Consider the following 24,787-nt stretch of genomic DNA (forward strand, 5'->3'; position numbering starts at 1 on the left):
GGAGAAAAATAACAGCCCTTATTCACTGCTTTTTGTTCACGTCTTTGTTAATGTGCTTAATATATTTCTGTCCCTAGAGAAAACTAATTTTTTAATTCTTTTGTATTGTTGTTCACTTAAACTTAGATTCTTTGAACATAGTTGGATTGCAGTGTGACATCTGAGTCCTAGAGATCAATTGATAGTTGTTAAAGATCATGAAGAATGGCCCATTAAAACAGTTAGTATATGACAAATAACAAAATGTTTGTGTTTAGTGTGGAAATTTATCAACTAGACAGAGCACTTATTCCTGAGACTGAATGAGTCTACTTGAACCAAGTTATTAATCAGTCAGTGCCCTAGTCTTAACAGACTGTCTTATTAAAATTGAACTCTAATGTGATAGATACTATCCCTGAACCAGAATCACAAAGCTCACAATTATTATGGAAGACTAAAATCTATGAAAAAGAAAAACAAACTTTTTGTTCCCTCTAAGGACTGAGATGTTTTGCCTCAAATCTTTGGCTCTTATTACATGCAGGTCTACCATGAAATTCCTGGCTATGTGACCAATTATCTTCTCCACTCTCCATTTAAAGTGAGGTCACACACCAAGATATCATGGCAAATTTAAACATAGTGTTCCTCCCCACTACATATATTTATATAGACCACACTGCAGAATCTCTAATATACAAAGTTTTTGCAGGGTTAAAAAAAAAGAATCACTACCAAGGGGGAAAAAAAAGATTTTTTTTGGCTCGCAAGTGGTATTAATTCTCAGCAAGATGCTCTGCATGCACTTAGAAGAAATCATCACAGCTTTCTATCCCCTATGGAGTCTGTGAGGGTAGACACCCTTAAGAGCTGTGAGTCATGGGGTTGAGCACTCATGACAACTGGGTTGAATATCATCTTAAATGACAATGCCAATCAGTGAGTATCAATTATCTGGAAGTGCTGGATGGAGAAGGATGCTTGAGGCTAAGTTTAAACACAGCAAGAAAGAAAGCCATAATAAATTAGTGACATTTAAACACGGAAAGTTAAGGTATGATGGAAGAGAACTCTCAGCTTCTAACCTCTGCAACCCAATTCTGGTATGATGTCGACCTTTGCTAACTCGAGAGGGGAAGTGAACATTTCAGTGTATAACCAATAGTTGCTTGAGGTGATCAACAGACATCCTGGTACAAAGGTGCCATGTGACTTAGCAATTAAATGGTTTACCAAACACATGTGGTGACCTAAGTGAAAATCTTTGATTTCTTCTCAAGGATTAAAACTTGATATCTGGAATTAAACACAATAGTATTGAAAGAGACCAAAGTCCAGTCTTCCACAAAGAACAGAAATTTTTTAAAAAATGTCTTAAATATCTTCTGAGACTTTGATCTCTGCTAATATCACCACTTATTCCCTTCTAAGGCAGTCTTCCTCTTCTCCTTCTTCTTCTTTTGGATAGTATATTTCCTACAGAAGAGTTCTTTTGTGGACTGAGTTGAAATTGACCTTCTGGTAAATTTGACATTGTGGTTATGGATCGATTCTTTCGAAGAAAAGAAAACAAATCTGTGCTTACTTCTATCCTTAATTCACCACATAGTCACCCAAATGATATAAAAATTCTCTTTACAGTTTTTATAGTTTTTACTATTGTTTAAACAATTGATTCTACCTCTCAAACTCTTTGTGGCCAAAACAAGGCATTTGAACTTTTGCTTTAAAGTTTCTTTAACTTATTCTCAGTAATTCATCTGGTTATATCAGAAAATGGGAGTCTTTCTTGGCACCATATTTCATTTTCTAAAAGCACATTCAATCCATCACCAAATTCTCTTCATATTTCCTCCCAAATGCCTTTGAACCTCTATTTTATTCAGTCACTACCTTCTCCACATGAGGTCAGTTCAGTTCAGTTGCTCAGTCGTGTTTGACTCTTTGTGACCCAAGCAGTGATAATGGCAAATGCAAAGTCTCATACTCAAGGTCCCTAAGGTGAAAAAGAGTTTAATAAAACTTAAGAACTGAGGAACAGGTGATTAGAGCACATAAATAAATTAGAAAGAACAGTGTTAGAAGAAAGTGGAGCCAGACTATTGTAGATCTGATAGACAGAGAGCCTGATGAACTATGGAAGTAGGTTTGTGACTCTGTAGAGGAGACAGGAATCAAGACCATCCCCAAGAAAAAGAAATGCAAAAAAAGCAAAATGGCTGTCCAAGGAGGCCTTACAAATAGCTGAGAAGAGAAGAGAAGCTAAAGGCAAAGGAGAAAAGGAAAGATATACCCATTTGAATGCAGAGTTCCAAAGAATAGAAAAGAGAGATAAGAAAGACTTCCTCAGTGATCAATGAAAAGAAATAGAGGAAAACAACAGAATGGGAAAGACTACAGATCTCTTCAAGAAAATTAGAGATACCGTGGGAACATGTCATGCAAAAATGGGCTCAATAAAGGACAGAAATGGTATGGAACTAACAGAAGCAGAAGAAACTAAGAAGAGGTGGCAAGAATATACAGAAGAACTGTACAAAAAAGATCTTCACAACCCAGATAATCACAGTGGTGTGATCACTCACACTCATCTAGAGCCAGACATCCTGGAATGTGAAGTCAAGTGGGCCTTAGAAAGCATCACTATGAACAAAGCTAGTGGAGGTGATAGAATTCTAGTTGAGCTATTTCAAATCCTCAGAGATGATGCTGTGAAAGTGCTGCATTCAATATGCCAGCAAATTTGGAAAACTCAGCAGTGGCCACAGGACTGGGAAAGGTCAGTTTTCATTCCAATCCCAAAGAAAGGAAATGCCAAAGAATGTAGAAACTACCGCACAATTGCACTCATCTCACATGCTAGTAAAGTAATCCTCAAAATTCTCCAAGCCAGGCTTCAGCAATACATGAACCATGAACTTCCAGATGTTCAAGCTGGATTTAGAAAAGGCAGAGGAACCAGAGATCAAATTGCCAACATCTGCTGGATCATTGAAAAAGCAAGATAGTTCCAGAAAAACATCTATTTCTGCTTTATTGACTATGCCAAAGCCTTTGTTGTGTGGACCACAACAAACTGTGGAAAAATCTTAAAGAGTTGGGAATACCAGACCACCTGAACTGCCTCTTGAGAAACCTGTATGCAGGTCAGGAAGCAACAGTTAGAACTGGACATGGAACAACAGACTGGTTCCAAATTGAGAAAGTAGTATGTCAAGGCTGTATATTGTCACCCTGCTTATTTGACTTCTATGCAGAGTACATCATGAGAAACGCTGGGCTGGAGGAAGCACAAGCTGGAATCAAGATTGCCAGGAGAAATATCAATAACCTCAGATATGCAGATGATACCACCCTTATGGCAGAAAGTGAAGAATAATTCAAGAGCCTCTTGATGAAAGTGAAAGAGGAGAGTGAAAAAGTTAGCTTAAAGCTCACCGTTCAGAAAACTAAGATCTTGGCATCTGGTCCCATCACTTCATGGCAAATAGATGGGGAAACAGTGGAAACAGTGGCTGACTTAATTTTTTTGGGCTCCAAAATCACTGCAGATGGTGATTGCAGCCATGAAATTAAAAGACGCTTACTCTTTTAAAGTTAAAGAAATTGCTTAAAGTCTCACATCTTATAAGTGGTAGAGCCAGAAATGGTATATAAATTTTTCTGGTTCTAAAGATGCATCCTTAATTCTTAAGCTCTATTGAAGTAAACATTATTTACCCAAATTAGCCACTTAACAATGATGTTTTTTAATCAGATTTGTCAGATTTTGACTTCACTCTTTCTCTTCATGGAATAATAAATGGTCATTGGCAAGACGCATAGTCGTCAATACTACTGTTGAAATGTGTAATGACTGATGTAAAAGATAGTTTTGCACTCTCATTGATTAGTATCAATTAAAAAGTTAATTTGTAACTTACTGGGCTTTCCAGATGGTGCGAGAGGTAAAGAGCCCACCTGCCAATGCAGAGACATAAGAGATATGGGAGGGAAGATACCCTGGATGAGGGCATGGCAATCCACTCCAGTATTCTTGCTTGGAGAATCTCATGGACAGAGGACCCTGGCATGCTACACTTCATAGGGTCACATAGAGTCAAACACTACTGAAGTAACTTAGCAAGTGTCACTTATTATTCAATGTACAGATGTATTTTCATGTGGTTTAGTCACTAAGCCACGTCTGACTCTTTTGTAACCCCATGTTCCACAATCCGCCAGGTTCTTCTGTCCATGAGATTTCCTAGGCAAGAATACTGGAGTGGTTGCTATTTCCTTCTCCAGAGGATCTTCCTGACCTGGGGATCGAACCTGGGTCTTCTGCATTGGCAGGTGAGCTACCAGGGAGGCCCCACGTATTTTCATTATTTGATACTATTATTGACCATATTCATAACCCAAAACACAGATATCAAGAAAACATAAAAATAACAGTATTTCATTAAGGAATCTATATTCTTTAGAGGTGGAAAGGACTTCCCCTATTTTATTACAAATACAATATTTTGCAAATTAACTATAAACAGTCTTTAGAGTCTGGAAAATTTAATGATGTAAATGTGAAAATGTGCTTCATTTAGGTACGTGTATATATTCATGATACTATCTTAGAATGTCTTCATTAAAATGTATACCTTATTAAAAATATATATGTACATGCAATCATGCCATGTTTCATAAACATATGATTATGTTTTAAATACAGCTAGCTATGCAGATATAAATAAATATGCAAACAGACCCCCTACTTACAAATGATTATAACAATTTTTTTTAAACAGTTATGCTTTTAAGTCAGTAACTACACTTTATATATTTAACCCACAATGCCTGAAGTAGTATCCTAAGTGTTATTTAAGCTAAACCCAAATACCCAGTATGGTATTTCTAGAGGTAAGCTTAATTTTATTTAACAACAAGTTTTAATAGGACAGTTCAGTTCAGTTTAGTTGCTCAGTTGTGTCCAAATCTTTGCGACCCCATGAACTGTAGCACACCAAGCTTCCCTGTCCATCACCAACTCCTGGAGCTTGCTCAGACTCATGTCCATCAAGTCAGTGATGCCATCCAACGTTCTCACCCTCTGTCATCCCCTTCTACTCCTGCCTTCAATCTTTCCCAGCACCAGGGTCTTTTCCAATGAGTCAGTTCTTTGCATCAGATGGCCAAATTATTGGTTTCAGCTTTGGCATCAGTTCTTCCAATGAATATTCAGGACTGATTTCCTTTAGGACTGACTGGTTTGATCTTCTTGCAGTCCAAAGGACTCTTAAGAATCTGTTCAAAAGCATTAACTCCTCTTCTGTGCTCAGCTTTCTCTGTGGTCCAAATCTCATATCCATACATGACTATTGGAAAATCCATATCTTTAACTAGACGGACCTTTGTTGGCAAAGTAACGTCTCTGCTTTTTAATATGCTGTCTAGGTTGGTCATAGCTTTACTTCCAAGGAGCAAGTGTGTTTTAATTTCATGGCTGCAGTCAGCATCTGTAGTGATTTTGGAGCCCCCAAAAATAAAGTCCATCACTTTTTCCATTGTTTCCCCATCTATTTGCCATGAAGTGATGGGACCAGATGCCATGATCTTAGTTTTCTGAATGTTGAGTTTTAAGCCAGCTTTTTCACTCTCCTCTTTCACTTTCATCAAGAGGCTCTTTAGTTCCTCTTAGCTTTCTGCCATAAGGGTGGTGTCATCTTCGTATGTGAAGTTATCGATATTTCTCCCAGCAATCTTGATCTCAGCTTGTGCTTCATCCAGTCTGGCATTTCTGGGGCCTCCCCGGTGGCGCATCTGCCAGTGCAGGAGACACAGGTTCAACCCCTGGTTCAGGAAGATCCTTTGGAGGAAGAAACAACAAGCCACTCCAGTAGTCTTGTCTGGGAAATCCCATGGACAGAGGACCCTGATGGACTGCAGTCCATGAGGTCACAAAGGAGTCAGACACAACTTAGAGACTAAACAACAACATGAAAATACATCTGTACACTGAATGATAAGTGATGCATGCTAAGTCACTTCAGTTGTGTCTGATTCTATGTGATCATATGGACGGTAGCCTGCCAGGGTCCTCTGTCTGTGAGATTCTCCAAGCAAGAGTACTGAAGTGGATTGCCATGCCCTGCTCCAGATGATCTTCCCAACTCAGAGATCGAACCCAAACCAAAAATGTCTCCAGATATTACCAATATCCCCTGGGAAGCTAAATCACCTCTGAGAACAATTTCTGTAAGCAGAGAGAGAGAGACAGAGAGAGAGACAGACACACAAAGAGAGAACTATCACTGTGTACTAGATTAATTTGCTAATTTCATGTTGACAAAAAAAGGCGCAAATTATATTTGCATTCTCCCAAGTTGCTCCAGGGATAGCCTAAATTGGGGTAGATAAAAGATAGTTATGTGAATTTCTTATGTACTACTCAAATATCTGGGATCTAGTATTTACTATTCAGGGATTGCCTATTTATGTTATAAATGTGAGTACAGGTACACACACACATACATGTGCTCACACATTGTGGAGACATAAATCAGAATATCTGATTTGGCCATGATCATGACATTTAATGGTTATCTAGCTTTCATTCCTATATCTTGTCAGCAAAACATCATGAACTTACTAGAAAAAAATACTTGCCTTATGGCTGAAGTGAGTTGAATCAGCCTTGCAAATGCTATGATATTGAATGAATTCCAAGAGTCTCCTCAAAGGGGGAGTATCTGTTTACTGAAGTTTCATTATATTTCTCTTTAAAGAAAGAACAAGCTATGAAAATGGTAAAATATGATTGGCTTAAAATACAATATATCCAACTTTAATCATTTTCTAAATCCAAAGATATTTTTAGATGAAAGCAAAGGAGGTCGCTTCCAAATCATTTTGTGAAACTTAAGCCTACCCAGAGGAAAGGTAATTTTGTTTGATCCTGACATCAAGTGAATTTGTTCACCAGACCATTTATTCCAAAAGGTAATTAAAATAATGTAAAATTGATCCAGTATATGTTTAACAAAATTAACTAATTATAATCTGCTTAAACCATTTAACCTTTATATTTCCCACACAAAAAAAAGTTTGATTTTCTTTGGAAAAATAAACAATGTGTTTTAAAAACGAGGTACCTCTTCATATACCTTTCTGTTTCTTTTTTGTTTTTTCCTTTGGTCGGCTATTCTATTCGAGGATGTCAATATAGTGAATAGAGTGGTAAGCAATTAAGGAAAAAAATAAGAGTTCCCCTTAACTCAAGAGGATGTTTGAAAAGGAAGAGAAATATTATAAGCTGAAGAAATCAGATTCTACTTTTTTGTATTAATAGTGAGTTCTGTTACAGTCAGTATTGATACTAATACCTCAGTACTTAAGTCAAACCTCTAAACACAAATAAAAGGTGCATCAATTATTACTTCAGTATTCAGAATGATCTATGGACAAAATAAATATATACTGCAGCTTAGCATGCTTGTTTTGTTTCTTTCCCTTTATTCAAGTCATTGTCAAGTATACCCTAAAAAGTACAAGTTGAAAAAGTCTAATTGTCTAAAAGTCTAAATGTACTGACTACATTTACTTTATACTTAATGCATTCTAATCACAGATAGAAATACTGAGTAGATGTCAAGATTTGGAAGGGTTTATAGAGGCTCTTAAGTGTCCATGTGAGATATAAAATAGTATGTAAAAGAAGAAATGTGCTGTGACAGCTCCATTCTTTAAAAAGAGTAAGTAAGTAAGTAAGAACCACCTCAGGGAAAAAATGGTAGAAGTAACCATGGGTCCCCAGAGACTTTCTAATCCACATCTGTCTATTATTAATTCATTATAACTTACTACTTTATTTTGGAGATAACATTGTCATTTATGTCACTTCTAAAACCAAATAGCATTATGAAAGACACTTCCTGGTAAAAGTAACAGAATTGACTGTCTTTGCTTCATAGAGACAAACAAGTTATACACTGGGGGAAAAATGTCTGTGATTTTTGATACCAGTGAAGCAAGTCACCCATTACATTGAGGTTAATTTGTTGGCTCATGATTTCCACTTATCCAATGATACTGAATCACATGAACAAACCTCTACATCTAATCATATTTTTTTATTGAATTGTGACCTTTAATCCACCTTCTTCTTGATTATGAATGACAGTGACCTTTATCTAATTTAAAGCAGACACTCTGATGCAAAAATATGCAAACTACACATGTAAATTCTGAATCAAACTGAAGATGAGCATAATCTACTGGGGAGAAATTATCTCAGAAGACATTTATATTAAGGCTGAATGAGGTATCTGAGAGTAACTGAATTAGTCAGCATACGAATGGTTGGTCGAGAGAGTTGCAAAGACCAAATGCTGTTTATATTTTCTCAGCTTCTATTTAGAAAAACTGAAATGTCAATATACATATCAATTTTTATTATTCTACTCAGCATTTTATGGCATTCAGGAAATGATCACAATGTAATAAAGTCAGACAAAATTATTTTTCAGAGGGGTTCGCAAACTGTGCCTGAATATTCAATTCATTTTTATTTCGATTCATTTTCTGCTGCATGAAAACCTGGTAAAATTCAGCCATGGCACGTGTGGTATGTTGACTTCCTGATGATGTTTTATCTCATTAAGGGGAAATTTGTGCCCAATAGCAGCTGGCAGTCAGCAGTGTTTCTAGGATATATTTAGAAACTACTATCTTAAGGAAAAAAGAAGAATAAAAGAAGCATGCTTGCTTTGAGAATCAGATGAACATCCTATACCAAACCTCCCTTTCCTGATTCCCCTCTTTTGTACCACCTCGTTCCTTTTTCTGTGGATTAATAAACATAGTTCTGAGCTGACATTACTGAGGGCAAAACCTGCCCTGTACACAAACTAAAACACAGCCTAATCCTGAAATCCACTCTCCCCTTTCTCAAGCCATTCCTATTAAAGCAAACTGGATGTTGGTGCTTCTCAAATTGCATATCGTTTTCTATATGCGCAAAAACACCAAAGTCAAAGTGTTTAGGCACATATGTCTAAAACTCATGATTCACATGTCTGCATTTTATTACATAGATACACATGTGTATAAGTTTATGTATGATGAGGATTATGCCACAGCAGGGGGCCTTTGAGAGCATTTTGCTGTCAGAACCCCACCAAACTCTACCTGGCACAAGCATGTACTTTCTCGATTAACACCAGGAGGTTGTCCGATTGCTATATCTGAAATAAACAGATTTACCCTGACAGATAATCAGCATTTTGCACTGCCTAATACATGTTTATCTTCCACTATTGACATAATTACACTAAAAGTGCACTTAATATAATCTTTCATAGGAAATTAAACAGGGCTTAATGATATACTTATAATGAATTGGGGACAGAGTTGATGGAGAGAAATGTCGATACTAGATGTTTTGGGAGAACACATACATGAAGCAATGACGAGGGAATCAATGAATATTGGAAAAAATCAATGATAGTCTGTGTTTAAGGAATTCATTTACATAGTTTCCAAAGAAATCAGAAAAACCTTACAAAGCTGTGAAATACCCTCTTGATTTTTCCATGTTCTCTTGCTTCTTTTCTTCTGTGTTCTGTTCTCACCTCACACACAGAAATTAAAAAAAAAAAGAACTTAAAATCCTTTTGAATGGATTTTATATTTGACCAATTCATAGTCAACACTTCCAAAAGTTCTCAATTTTGAACTTGGATATTGGGAACTCTCAGAGTGGCCTGCACAGATTTTACTCAAAAGGAAATTTAGCAAGCTCTGTAGTTAGCTACTGTCACTAGCATGCCTGAGAGTTCTAACAGACATGCCATTTTAAGAGCTGTAGAAATTAACACATGCTGGTCATTGGGCATCAAGCCTTAAGGATATTAAATCAGGATCTGGGTCAGCAGAGGTAGGTAAAATATTAATTTTAATCAAAAGTATAAATATAACCCTTAGCATAGGAAGCGTCTTTACTTAAGAATTTGCTATTCACGGCTATAATCAGCCTCATATGAGAATTTTAAGTCTGACTGTCCTCAGACACTATGTCAATAACAGGATCAGTGCTCTGTTGTCCCATGAATCTCTTTTCTTAGCTACAAATTAAAACTAAGCCACGGAACATCTAGATACATGTGTCTCTGAGTGGAATCCACAGTAATAGAAATTTGATGATTTTGGACAGAAAACAAAATTTAAATGAGGGAGTACTGTTAAATGTCTTCCATGAGGTCAGCATTGCTTGAGACATACAGGAGATATCCTTTCCATTTTCACTATAAAACCAAGAAGGGCATATTTTTATTTCCAGTTTTTAGATGAGGAAGCTGAAACTCAGAGAAACTAAATAATATTCCCATTAGCTGGGATCCCAACCCAGTTCTACCTGTCTGAAGCCTGTGATCTTTCTGTTTCTGCTTCCTCTGTAAACTCAGTTCACATGATTTTTAAATGCCTTTGATTTTTGTTTTCCAGTAAAGGATGTAGACTTTAAACCACGGTCCTATATCTCTTGCATCCGTTAGAAATAATGCTTCCACAGTCATCTGCAGGCTGCTCTATCCCTCTCTGAATCCAACAAAATCTCCCTAGCCAGAATGCAATGACTTTCACATGCTAATCAGAAGAATTTCACAAATCATCTTTAACATCTCCATGGCTAAGGACCGAAAAATGAAGTGACTGTGAGCTGACACACCAAAACGCCTCTAGCAAGAGGCCAGAGTACCCCAACTGGAGCGACAGCCATGATTTCAGTGTCTTTACTTTCAATCTTCTGAGGAAATAGGAGATTTTTATCTTCCCTGGATCCTCACACCCAGAAGGGAGTCCTCCTTCCTACCCAGGCGGTGAACCCCAAACTGCTTTTTCTGTTTTATTTCTGCTAACAATGCTTCCTGAAGCTGGTGTCTTATTCCATGCATCCCAGCCTTTTTCCAGAAGTGCAGTGGCTGACAATCACGCTTTTCAAGCTGTCTTGAAACCCATCCCTCGATAGGCTCCGTCTCCACCCTGCTTATGTGTCGATGTCTGCTGGGTAAGACTGGATTTGGCGTACTTCTTTAGAATTTGATTCAAGGTTGTAAGCTTCCTTTGTGGGATTTCTTACCAGGCTGACTACTTTAGAGGTGACATTAAAAGCTGCCTTATATCCTCTTTGCTTTCATCCTTACTTAGGACCCAGACCCCACTTAGTATGTTCATTCCCAGGAAGCCAAAGCTTTAGGCCAAAGAATAACTTCTCTTTGAGATTAATAACAATTTCTATTCCAGTTATAGTGTATGAAGATTTAATGACAGAAGTTAAAAAGCTGTAAACTGTGGTTAATGAGAAATGCCAAGGTTTGAGTTCTTGAACATCTACACCCCTCTCTCCTCATGTCACAAGTTCTCTCCCTTCCCCATTCCACCACCTGCCTTCTATATTGTCTTATTTGCCCTTTTTCATTCTCTTCCTGCTCAGATCTTTCACCTAATTCTTTCACTAGTTGCTTCTCTCTTTAACTTCCAGAAATGAGAAATTCTATATATATGTGTACATGTAATCTTATCTATTGAAATTATCTCTTTTTCTGTTGCTATTTTTAAAAGTGAGCATGGGTAAACTTTTATGTGCTGTCTCAGCATAGGTCCAGTGTCCAGAATATAGCTAGGTCTTAAGAAATGTTTTGAATGGATTGATGTTCCTCTCTTTGCCCTTGAAACAAATTTTTAAATATATATGTATATATATATATATACATATATAAACTAAGATAACTAGATTAAAAAAAAATCAGTGAGCCATTCAAGTATTAATCAAGAATACCCTTTGGCTTTCACACTGAGTCAGGTGTGTTAAGGACACAGAGTAAGGATAATTTTTACCCTTAAATAGTTTATAAGCTACTTGAAATACAAGAATATGACCCATAAAACAACCAGGGGAATATAAGAAAACAATACAGAAGCTGACTTATGTGGTGTAACCTGTAGGTTCTGGGAATACATAGGGAAAAGTTCTCAGTGACTGTGGGAAGGGCACTTGATTAATATTTCTGGGAGAGGATTGATAGGAAAATAACATATATAACAACATCTATAAGCAAACATAACAGACTTTCCAACCCTGGTTTAAGACTTCTTACAAATATCGGCTTTGCTTTCCAAACTTGGCTCTTAAAAGCTAGGGGAGGTTTTATTTTTGAGCCTGGGTATGTTGATAACTCTTCAGTCCAAATCTATTGATAATATATTTAAGAAATAAGTTATCTGAATAATTTTTGCCTTTCTCACAAGCATTCCAGAATGAGGACAATCTTTTGATTTTATTTTTAATTTCAGGAAATTAACACCTTTCAGACAGAAAATTCAGTTATGCAGCTGACGAATTTAGCAGTGAGGGACACAGCCTTCAAATGGTTTTAGGTCACTTTTAACTCCTCTGAATGTTTACATCAACACATAGCCCATAACCACCATACCCTGTTCTCTTCCTGCCCGCCCCCCCCCCCCTTTTTTCAAGGTAAGAATATCAACCAAGAAATAGAGAAATAAAATCTGAAAGAAATGTCTCACAGGCTAAGAACTCACTCAGCAAGAGATGATGGAAGGGTAAGCTCAAATTTAAATTAATTCTCAACCTTTCCTGTACCAATGGTCTATGTCTCACTTAGCTAATCCAGGCAAAATTGATATTTTAAAATAACTTCAAAGATAGGTTCTCAGACTTTCTGCCTGCCAGCAGATAGGGGTTCTGGATATATAGGACAGTCCATCTGCTTGATACTTCAAATAAGATTTTAAAAGTATGCTGGTATCATGGAATGGCATCAGGTTTCTTTTTTTTTTTTTTTCATTCATTACTAGAGAAATGTATAACTGGCTTAGTAGCTACTGACTCCATGTTCTCCACATCCTGCCACTTGGTTATGTGGTAATCTTGTTCAGATTTTTGTTTATATTACATATTTGATATTCAAAGGTCAAATGAACACAGTCTTTAAATTAGGTTTCTATGAGTTCCATGCATAATAGTTAATCTTCCTTCATGGGAGGGGTGGGGTTAGGAATAGTAGGAGAGTGTTCAAGCTATTTGGAATAAATGGAGAAAACTAAAGGCAGAAATGCTTCCTGGTATAGACCTGTTCTTGCTCATTTCTCCTGAAGGAAACAATACTTTCTGACTCAAGGACAGACAGAGTCTCATCGTTTAAAGTTGCATTTTCACTTCATTTGTGATCTTTATCTGCTTTTGGAATGCACTGGTATATTTCAACCGGGGAAATTTTCTTTCTTCTTTCATATGTGCCCATGGAAAGAAAGACAAGGAAAAGGGCTTCTTTTCACTACCCAGGAGATTCTGAAGAAAGATGATAAGACAGAGGAAGATATTTTTTCTGAAGGGAACAGTTGTTTGCATGAAAACTTTAATTGTTACCAGAACTTCAATGGAGTTGCAAGAAAAGGTAGTTAGATAAAGCCTCAGGTTAATTTCCATCATTACTAAGCACTTTACACCAGTGAAAAATTCCAAACGTATAAAGAGATGTCAGTCTTGTTCTTTAGACAGGGAGGACAGAACAGGTGTTGGAGGAGGGGGTGGGGATAGTGCTTCAAAGGCTGTCAGTAGACAAGTCAGTCAATTATAGATCTTAGTTCTTAACTCCTTGAGGTAAAGGACTAATGTTCTGCAAAAGTAACAATTTCTGTCATGTATTAAATGAAAATACTTTAAAAAATATATTTCTGTTATAATGATAATACAGACAGGAGTGAAGTGACGTGAAGAGTTGAAAAATCAGGATCAGATACTTGAACCAAGACTACAAATGGACAAATAGTAAGGTTTTTGATATGAGTTGGAAGATTGTTCTTATTGAATTTAGTTATCTGAGCTAATTAGTCAGGAAGGTATTATTGTGTGATGTGTCAACACTGGTATCAAAGTAAATGGGTTCAAAGCTCAGTTCTACTACAACTTTGTGGCCTTGGCTAAGTTCTTTAACTTCTCTAAACCTCAGTGTTTCTATCTAGGAAATGGGTATGATGGTTCCATTGACCTCATAGTGTTGTACAGATTAAATTAAGACAGAAGAGATAATTAGCATCTGCTGAGTTTTCACTTAATATTACCTTTAATTCATACACAGCAATGAGTTTCATGATTTAGAAAATAAATATGGTAGGATACAATAGTTCCTGAGAAAAATTTTCATGTCTACAGATGATATAAGTGTTGAATGTCTGCTGATGAAACACATCGTTTTCCCTCAGGCAGGGTTGCAAGTTTCTTTGGCCCCACTAAACGCTTCTGAAGTTACAGAGAACTTATTAACACTCACTATAGCATCCTTTTAAGATGATAATTTATCTTTTTAACTGTACTCAGTAAAACCAGCAGAAAAGAGCCAGGTGGGAATAACAACATGGTGTTATATACAGCTACAAGGTTTACTAGTTCTATACATTCTGCTGCAAGGCATACTAAAATGGAATAAAATGTAACTTATCTTGAACAGTTGCTTGAATGAGTTACTAGAGGAATGGCAAGTTTACAGATGAAGCAAAAGAAACCCAGGGGAATTGAAAGCTGTGACCATTTTATTTAGGATGCACGGTAAAACCTAACTTAAGGCATACATGTTAGGTCTTTGGAGAGTTTCCTGGGAGGTTTGCAAACAAATGTGAAAGTCTCTAAAATACATGCTTTTGAAATAACTCTGTGAAATGATGGTTTGAAACTCCATGGGGGGAATGCCATCATACCTATCAAATACTAGTAATTTGGTTGAAAAGAGAATGCCTCATTGTTTGCATTTTCTCTGTCCCCAAAAGATCTCCCTGACCACTTTTTATATCTATCCTCAGCTTGACTGCTGAAGAGTATTACATGGCGTTCCTTTGTTCTGAAAGGGCATCCTTCAGCTTCACACTAGTTTCAAGTTCAAACAACCAGGCAATCCCACACACCTTTCCATCTGTTAAGGTTTTCAAGTGTCGGTTGCCTCTCTCAAAGTCATTTTAAATATGAAAGAATCACCCTCTACCGTTAGTCGCAGATCCTTTCTTTCCTCCCTGGTAATATTGAAGATGTGAATGGAATCCTCCAGTGACAGTGTGTGGGAAGACGATATTCATGGGGAACAACATGATTTGAATAGATAAATTCAATTAGTCCTTCTTGGGAAGCCTCAGTTTACTTTATCATTCTGTATTTCAAAGAGTTTTAAAGAAATTCTAATTACTATGTAAGAAATAAGTCATATTCCTCTTTTCTCACTGTGTAGGGCTTTTATTACCCACTGCTATAAAACATATATCTTTTTCTTCCTGTTGCTATCCTAGCAGAGTAACCTGCATACCAATAGGATCACTAAAATGCCACGAAGCAGAACATATTTATCTGTTAAATTCTATGTACAGTAACCTAACAAATGCCAAAGACAGAAAGATTGCCCTCTGCAAAGTAATACTTGTGTAGATGTCTTCTTTATGCTAACAATGACAAGGCTTCATGCCTTGTACTGTACTCAAAAATCAGAATGCATTTTTAAAATAGAAGACTCTGTACCAAAAAGAAAAAAGAACTGCACATTTTTGGCACTGAGATATTTTATGTGGATAATAAATTTTTTTCCCTCGAACTCCACTAACTACAAGCACCTACCTAGAAGATGAAAACTAAGATTTATTTCATCAGAACTATTCAGTATACCAGAGGATCATTTTTTCTTCTTTTCAGGACTGTCAACTTTGTTTACTATTTATGTTCAATTCTATACTATACAAGAGATTAAATAGTCTTGTCTTTGCCACATGTCATACCTTGCCAGAAAAATAAGGTAATAAATGTAAAATAATATTAATAAGGCCTGCTTTCAAAGACTTATTGGCGTTATCGAAATCTAAATTATAACTGGAATATTATATTTGTACTAATCAGAAGGAGATTTCTACAAAGAAATTTAGTATGTTTTAAAATTGAAATGACTAAGAAATGATTAAAATATCATTACAAGCAACTTCAAGGAACACATATGAAGTAATATAAGCCCAGGAACTGCCTTCATAAATCAGTATGTATATCGTCAAGTCTTGCTAGCTTCTTACATGCATTTTTAATCTAAACATAACCATTTGGCTATTGAAATCAGTCTTAAAAATTGATATCAAACAGTGCTATACAAACGTAAGCTTATTTTTAGCCTTGTTATATTAAACTTTTTTATAATGCAATTTCAATCTCAAAACAATAAATAATAGCATGTATAATGACAGTAATGAATCCTAACTAATTGTAATACTTCTGCATAGCATAGTAACAATTTATAAATTGTGAAAAATAAATCTATTTGACAGGCCTGTTAGCAATAAGGCCTTCAGTTTCCTGCTTTGCAGTAGAATGAAGTAAAATCTATCCTTTTCTTGCTCTTGTTAAAAACATTTCAACAGTTAGTTCTTTTTCACAGAAAATGCTGCAGGAATGTTCCAGGTTAAAAAAAAAAAAAATAGCACGGTTGAATTGTACGCTTGGCTATTATTGGACAGAATACATGATAAGTTAAAACATACTAAGAGATTATTTTTTAAGAGGGAAAACTTAATAGAGATTTGTATTTCTATATTAGAGAGTGGACACTATCCTCTTTATTGCATTGTAAAACTGAAGCTGGTTGCAGGGAAAATAAACATTACAATTACTCAGCACTTAAACAATTGTACCTATACAGTTAAGTAACAAAAGCGTGAGGCACCTGGAATCACAGCATTTGTGCCTAATGCCAGCAACAATATAAAGCATTCAAGTGACATTTGATAATGAGCAGACAGTGGAGGCATTACACACGTCTTTAGAAGAATCAGACTTCCTACCTTGAAAAGACAGATGGAGGTAAGTTCCTTTATAAAAAAAAGTTGTAAGTAAAGCCAGGCAGCAGTTGCAGTAAATTGAGTCCTTTCAGTCACTGTGTACATACAGCAGTTCTGCAATAAGGGGAAAAATATAATGGGAGGAGCGGCCGTGAACGAGTGACCTCCTCAAGCGGAGTCCTCTCTGTGAACCAGGCATTGAAAGACACTGCTCCTGATTTGCATGGATTATCTCCACTTGAACAGATACCGAGGAGATACATTTAAATTGAGCTGGCACAATGGCAAAAAGATGGAAGAGTGAATGAATGAGGGGCAGCGCAAGAGAGGGAGAGAGAAAGAGAAACAGACACGCGATCGGAGAGCGTGGATAAGCTGGTTCTTGCAGAACTGTGTCTCAGAAGAGCTACAGCTCCCTCTTCATGTCACAGTTGTAAGATAAGAAATGTTGTCATTAAGAACTGGTTAATCATAGGGAAAAAATTTACTCAGATTAGCTGATGCTCCATCTGATCCTATTTCTATGAACATTTTATGACTCTTTCTCTTTTATCATCAGGATTTTAGATACTGAAAATCTTTTGATTAGTAGACAGGTAAACAAATTTGGATAAAACTCTGAGTTTTGAATAAGATCAGAGCTTTGACTTGACTGCAAAAATATGTCAGTAAAGAAACCTAGATTTGTTAAACAGAATATTTATTTTGAAAGAAAATTAATCCTTGTTAACTTTTAAAGAACTAGTAGTATATACTGCAATATAAAAAGAAAATGACATTTAAATATTTATTAAAGATTAATTATCTGAAAGGATCCAAATGTATAACTAAAAAGGGGATTTTTAAAATTTCTTAAGGTTGCTATTTTTTTTCCTTCATAATGTCTCTTGATGGCATTTCAAAACAGAAGAAATCCCTTTTTCTATAGATGTATCTTAAAATACACAATTGCTACTTGATTTCTCATTTAGCATTTGCAGAGTTTTATATATTCATATTCTCATTTTGAAAAGAGAGAGAGGAGAAGGGGCATATGATTATAACTCTTGTCACTTGTAACTCAATAAATCTGTGGCAGATCTCAGAAGAAAAGAATACCCTCATTTAGCAAGTTAACATGAAGACTGCTTTCTCTTTGTGTAAAGATATCTGTGGATACCCAAACAGTGAGGCAATTAGGTCAAATTCAAAGGAAAAATCAGTCAAACCAGCTGGTTGACTGAATTGATCATAGCCGTGGGGAAGCCAGTATTAACTTGGTGTGAACCAAATGACATGGGTTAAATGTATTTCAACAAATGACATTAAAACTTGGCAAACACATGTGAGTCATATTTGCAGAAAGTAGTAACGAGGCCAGTAAGATTTTTGCTTGCTGTTGGGATCCCACATCTTTCCTGTCGATAAAAATTTAAACACAGGATACTTACAGGAACTTCGATTTGATGGATGGAAGTGATACTTTAAAAGAAATCTCCAGGAATATGCCATCATATGTTTCCGTGAGACTTAGTGAAGATCTGGATTTCTGAAGTGTGCAGACTTAGTGACTATAACTGTGTTTAGGAAACAACTGCTTAGAAATAAAAGGATGAAGACAATAGTTATTTTACGATTCTGACATCCAACAGTCTGTTTGCTCTCTGAGTGGATGGCGAGTGCTCAGGTTTTTTTTATATCAGTTTGGACACAGTTTGTACACGTGTCAGAGTTGGAATGTTATTGAGAGTTGGAATGTTATTGAGGTCTTAATGGTACTTTTCAGGCTGTAAACCCTTTGGAGTCAGGGACCATGAAGCATCCTTTAAACTGGTTCCTCAAACATTTTGAAAGTGTGCTTTGCATATTTCAGATATTTCTAAATGTCTGTAGAAAATATATTGGAAATAATGGTAAAGCACTTATATTCTCTATAGCGGTTGTTTTCTGTAAAAAATAGATTCAGAAATTATAATCTTTTTTGTAATCACATGAAATAAAAGGAGTGAAATAAATTTAATGTAAATGTCTTGTCACATATAGGATCATAATAATTATAGCAGCAGTGCTGGATTGTATATTGACACGTGAGCTTAATTAGGGACCTTCTTCATGATACCAGGGGGTACCTTCCAGAAGGTAAAAAGATATGTTTAGGATTTGACTAACAATTTTCTGAGCACCAGTGCTGACTAAGACAATTATCAGCTTTGTGACTGTGGGCAAATTACTTGTTTGTAAAATGGGGATAATAAAACAACATTTATTATGTGGTTAGTGTAAGGAATAAAGGAACAGGCTTAGCATAGCATCTGGGTAAACACTTAATCAGTGTAACCTATTGTTACTATTATTATAAATCTGTTTCCATTGAACTTGATTGCCTCTTTCTGAACTGGGAAGTGTCTATTGGATATAGAGAAGATGGACTTCTTTGTTCTTGAATTTTTCTGGCCATTGTATGAGGAGGGCTTCTTCCTGGTCCCTGACAACCAGAAGGGCTGGTGCTTCTACCTTTTTATAAAAGCCAGAAATAGAAATATTATTCTCAGGAGAGCTAGAGAGTGTTGTAGCAGCAGATCCAACCTTCTGTACAGGAATAGGAAATGGCTTGTGTGGTACAATGTGAAGGGCACCCAGAAGCTCCCAGTCCAGAAATATCTTCCCATCTGTCCTTTCTTATTTCCTGAAATGCCACCATTAGAGGTTCATTTCTATGTTTTATTGGCTTCCCATTCTCTTTTTCAGCGCACATACTACTGGCAGAATTAACACATTAATAAATTTACACTTAGAGTGACACATGAATTCATAGTGATTTTAATTATTCTATAAGAGATGCTTTCTTCTACTAACTTGCTGAAGATCAGCAATGTCAAGGAATAGTCAGATTTCCATGAAAATGCATAGAAAGCCCATTTTGTAGATAGGAATGTGTGGGGATGGAATCCTAACAAGGGTGGAGCTATAGCTGTGCTGCTATGTACCGGATCTGCCAGTACGTGAGAGATCCTGCAGCCAGCACAGAGAGCAACGTGGAGGTGCTGGCCTCTGCCGCACTGGGATGGGGAACAAGGACTCACTCATTCATTCAACAAAGTGGAGGGAGTGTTTTGTTTTGTTAGCAAAAACCTAGTCCAGGTTTTTGCTAACAAAACACTAGATGATCCTTATTCTCACTTCTAGTGGAGATGATGGGCACAGGTATGGGAACAGGTTAATCCTAATATTGGGTATCTGTACAAAGGAAAAGAACACAGAGGAAAAGCACCGTTGGGAATAATTAAGAAGGCCTTTATGAAGTGGGCAATGCTTGATCTGACACTTGAAGACACAGTGGGAGCTGTTTGGGAAAGTAAGAGATGAAGGAGGAGAGGTTGCAGGTTTATTCCAGGTTCAGTGAACATGGTACACTGGCAGGGTGGCATGAAAGAGATAACCAGCTGGGACAACTTGCTCAGAGCAGAGTGGAAGGATGACGAGTGGGACACAGAGACAGATGGGACTGAAATGTGAGGAAAGAATTGAGGAGCAGGTCACAGAAAGGAGGCCTGGGCATAAGCACTACAGAGCCTTTGTACGTTGGTCTCAGTCTCAGACCTTCATCCCTCCTCTTACTCTGTACATCTGGTACCCGCACTCATCTGGGCTCCCCAGCCCTGGGAGCACACACATAAGCAAATATTTAAACAACAAGGAGAGCTGTCCTCAGTGAGTAAAGCGGGGTGTATTGCCAATTAGATTAGAGACTAAAGTCTTTGGGGACTTGAAATATTCCAAAATTATTTGCAAGAGTCAGCCACTCTCTTCCCTAACCTATAGTGCTATATGGAATATTCATATATGAATTAAAATTAATTGTGCTTAGAGACTTTGGGATGAAGCAAATCAGGGTGGAAATCACTGCTGGAGCCCTGGAACTCATTTAAGATATAAAAAATACAGAAAATCTTAGTGAGAAAGATTACCAGCATTAATGCCATTAATACTGAAAGTGAAAAGTGAAAGTGAAGTCACTCAGTTGTGTCTGACTCTTTGCAACCCCATGGACTGTAGCCCACCAGACTCCGCTGTCCTTGGGATTATTCAGACAAAAATACTGGAGAGGGTTGCCATTTCCTTCTCCAAGGGATTGTCCCAATACTAATGATGATTAATAATTGGAAAATCATATTTATGAAACAATAACAATAACAGAGTCAAATCAGATAGCAAAGCTCCCAACTTTAATATAAAATGCCGTATTATAACCTTCCATTTTCTTCTATTGCTTGAATCTTAGCTATTTTGACATATTTATCCAGAAAATATTGAAATTTCTATACTTAACCCAAGAATGACAAATTGCTTTTTGTAAATATCACACTTACAGTAAAATTCATTGTAAGATAAATGGTTACACAGATTTGGGACCCAGTAGTGGGAAATATATTTGAATTCTAATAAGGACTGGTTCAAGCCTAAAAACAATTAATAACCGTCAATTTCCCATAAACATGATGACAAGTAAAACCTCTAAAAAGGGTACCCAAACCACAAATGATTAAAAAATTATGCTGATTAAAAGAATGACTGGATATATCAGGACTCTTTTAAATTATTTTTCAATAGCAGTGCCCTCCTCCGACCTCTATGGAGGTAGAGAGAACGCAGTTTAGTTCAACATTCAGCTCTTCTCCAAATATTTTAAAACTGCTTAAAGTTCTGTGGTCAAGGAGATATGTCACTTAGATCTCTCTTCAAGAAAAATTCTGTGGTTCTGTAGCAAGGTGTAAAGTTAACTGACAGCCTCCAGCTATTAGCACTTTCACTATTCACCTTCTCAGACAGCCCTTAGATCATAAATAAGCATAATGGATCTCTTAAGACTTCTCCATTTCTAACCAGTCCAGGCTTTCCCCTGACCAACCCAGCCTCCTTCATCCTTTGACTATCAGGTATTTTTCTGTTTTTGCAGTATTGTGCGCTTAGTCACTCAGTCATGTCCAACTCTTTGCGACTACATGGACTGTAGCCCACCAGGCTCCTCTGTCCATGGGATTTTTCAGGCAAGAAATATGAAAATTGGTTGCCATTTCCTTCTCCAGGGGATCTTCCTGACCCAGGTATCGAACCCATATCTCCTGTGTCTCCTACCTTGCAGGCAGATTCTTTACCTGCTGAATCATCTTGGAAGTTCCCCTGGGAAGCCCATCATAGGCCTAGGTCTCTGATAAAACTCATAGATAAAATTTAGCAGACCCAAGTTTCTAACAGTCAACAATACTTGATTCGGAACCAACTTTTCTTTCTCTTTCAATTTCCAAAGAACTGAACTCTTACTCTTCCTATATTCATAGAACTCATAGATATGTTTCTGCTATGTTTCTACTTTCCAGAAGTTCTCCTTCTTGGAACAGTAAAATGTTCTTTGGAGAGCCAACTTTCTCCAGGAGCTGCTCTCACTGAATCACTTCTCAAGTTACTACTTTGTTTCCACACCTCTGTTGTTCTGAAAACACAGGCACATTACCAAACACAGAATTGAGTAGTCCAATAGACTGATTAGACTAACTGCCAGAGCAGACATGCCGCACAGACAACATGTTGATGTACTTAGATCAATAAGGCTCTGGAAGACGTTCAGGTTCAGGGCCGAACTGAAGGAGGTTCGCATTAAAGAGAGGTTGAAGGATGTAAGAGAGTAGGAGAGGAGCTTGCTGGTAGGTAGTGTACATTCTTTGTGGCATATGGAGTAACAGAGAAAAATGAATGGGGCTTTAGACATGAAGTCATTAGTGAAAATGATCAGGGTTTTAAATTCAATTCTTATCTCTGTCACCAAGGTACTTATATGTTTTCACTGCAAAAGGGATAAAAACTTGCTGCTGTTCCCATTTATAAAACACTGGGAGTCTCCCAGACAGTGGAGAATTGTTTAAAAGAAGAGGCATATCACCATTAATGAATCCTTTGCATTTTAGATTCTAAGATAAAAATCAGTAAGGAAGAAAAGAATCCTTTTGAAAAGTTTGGTTTCTGTAAGGTATTCATGTGACTTGTTCAGAGAAGAAGCTTACCTGAACTCTGAACCTTAAAGAAAAATGAGTCAATATATCATCTGGTATAACTAAATGAAAGTCACTCAGTCGTGTCTGACTCTTTGTGACTCCATGGACTCTACACAGTCCATGGAAGTCTCCAGGCCAGAATACTAGAGTGGGTAGCGTTTCCCTTCTTCAGGGGATCTTCCTAACCCAGGAATTGAACCCAGGTCTCCTGCATTGCAGGCAGATTCTTTACCAGCTGAGCCACAAGGGAAGACTCTGGTATAACTAAGGAGTAAGTATATTGTTTACTTGTATATACAAACATAACTAGTCCAAAAAATAACCTTAAAATAATTCATTGTTCAAGGTTTATATAAAGCGGATGAGTATCTAACCCCTTAAAAAGGTACTTCGAGTAGTTATAATGTTTACTTTGGAAATAATGCTTTATCATGACATTTCATATATGTTCCTACTAGGTTTCTTCAGTCATGTCTGACTCATTGTGACCCCATGGATTGTAGCCCGCTTGGCTCCTCTGTCCACGGGATTCTCCAGGCAAGAATACTGGAGTGGACTGCCATGTTTTTTCCAGGGGATCTTCACTACCCAGGAATTGAACCTACATCTCTTATTTCTCCTGCTTTGGCAGTCAGGTACTTTATCACTAGAGCCACCTGGGAAGCCCATTTCATGTATAAGCCCATATTCATTCAGATATTTAATTAGAAGCAGTAATTTACCCCACCTGAAAATGCAGGTTATAGATATCCTGTGTATGGAGATTCTGAGGTAGACTGAGGAGACTGGAGCAGGCCAAGGGATCATGACATCTACAGACAGTTGCATTTTAGTTTGTCTTCCAATTGATTCTCTCATTCATTCTTTCACTCATTTATTTTTTAAAAGTATATATGCAAAGTCTGGACTTCCCTGGTTGCTCAGACGGTAAAGAATCTGCTTGCAATGTGGGAGATCTGGGTTCAATCCCTGGGTTGGGAAGATCCCCTAGAGGAGGGCATGGCAACTCATTCCAGTATTCTTGCCTGGGGAATCCCCATGGACAGAGGAACCCAGCAGCCTATGGTCCATGGGGTCACAAAGAGTCGGACATGACCGAATGACTAAGCACAGCACATTCAAAGTCGACTTTTGGATTAACGGTGAGTAAAGAGAGACCTGGTTCCCTGCTTGTGGGGTAGCTAGCAAGGAAGAGAAGTGCTATCGTTCAGTCATGTCCGACTTGTCTTGACCAATAGAATTTGATGAAAATGAATTTGTACCAGTTTTGAGCCTAGGCTTAAAGAGACCTTGTAAGCTTCTGCTCTCACAGTCTTGGAACCTTTTGACTGCTATGTAAACAATCTCAGACGGACTGTGGAGATGAGAGATCCCATGGAGAGAGACCCGGTTATCTCATCCATCTCACCTGAGGCCATTAGGCACTAACCAGCCACTACTGACTCATTAGATAATGACAGATACATGAGCAAGTCCAGTCAAGATATACTGTCCATAGTCTAGACCAACAGCCAATTATTCTGCAAAACCATGCGCTAAATGCATGCTTTTTAGTTTTATATCACTAACTTTTGGGGTGGTTTACAAAGCAAACTAAGACAAATGACAAAAAAACAAACAAACAACAACACAGAGCTATCAAAGAGAGAACCTTAGGATACAGAGCATAGAGACATACTAATCCAATCTATTGAAGTTGAGGAAGGCTTCCAGAAAGAAATGATATCTAACTTGAGACTTGATGAATGAGAAGTAACAGCTATCTAATGACCTTGATCCAACAATATAAAAGTTTTTTAGGAGAGGCTTTCCTGGTGGTCCAGTGGTTAAGAATCTGCCTCTCAATGTAGGGGACACCAGTTTGATCCCTTATTGGGGAAGATTCCACATGCTCTGGGGCAACTAAGCCCATGTGCAACAACAAC

The sequence above is a fragment of the Cervus canadensis genome, chromosome 2, assembly GCF_019320065.1.
Source record: "Cervus canadensis isolate Bull #8, Minnesota chromosome 2, ASM1932006v1, whole genome shotgun sequence".
NCBI lineage: Eukaryota > Metazoa > Chordata > Mammalia > Artiodactyla > Cervidae > Cervus > Cervus canadensis.